Source organism: Aythya ferina (assembly GCF_964211825.1).
Source record: "Aythya ferina genome assembly, chromosome: 4".
NCBI classification, from domain to species: domain Eukaryota; kingdom Metazoa; phylum Chordata; class Aves; order Anseriformes; family Anatidae; genus Aythya; species Aythya ferina.
This window is the reverse complement of record NC_140300.1, coordinates 28,656,788-28,657,467: the sequence shown is the minus strand read 5'-3', so window position 1 is coordinate 28,657,467 and position 680 is coordinate 28,656,788.

Sequence of the window (680 nt, the reverse complement as noted above, 5' to 3'; positions counted from 1 at the left end):
ACTCACAAGCTCCTGATGTTGGCCATTCAGTTAGGTGTGTGCACTGACCTGCTGGGGGCTATGTGTTTGAGGGTCGTTCCCTCTCTGGGTTGTGCAGTCCTTCTGGAAAGTCAATTTTTCATCACCTCTTTGTGTCCCTTTAGGTACTATGAATTCTCATGACCCACATACACATAAACCAGATGGACAGTCCAGTCTCAGCGAGGGTCAGCTCAGAGTGCCCCAACTCATTTCGAAACATCACTGACCTGACCTACTACGTGATGCAGAGCTACCCATTTTCTGGTGTAAGAACTCACAGCAATAGCAGGAATATATTTTTTTTGCACAGTGCCCAATATATTTTACTTGCATGATGCTGACTTGCTACTTCTTGAACCTCATGAGCCTCCTTTGTCTTTTCATGGATTTCATGGGATCTCTGGGAAAAAAACAAGAGAAATTTGGCTTCTTCAAGAATTGGGGATTTCATTTCCAAGGAACCCACACTCATTCCTAGCTTGTGCACGGTGGGGCTCTGCTTGCAGAAACCCCATCCTCAGCTGGGGGCACGGAGGGGGTCGGGGCTTTGCTGGTGGGTGGGCGGGGTTTAATTTTGGGGTGGGCGTGGTTTATCGAGAGTGGGCGGGGTGTGCGGGCCGAGCCCGCCCCCGGGGGCAAGAGGGGCGGTGCGGCGCGGC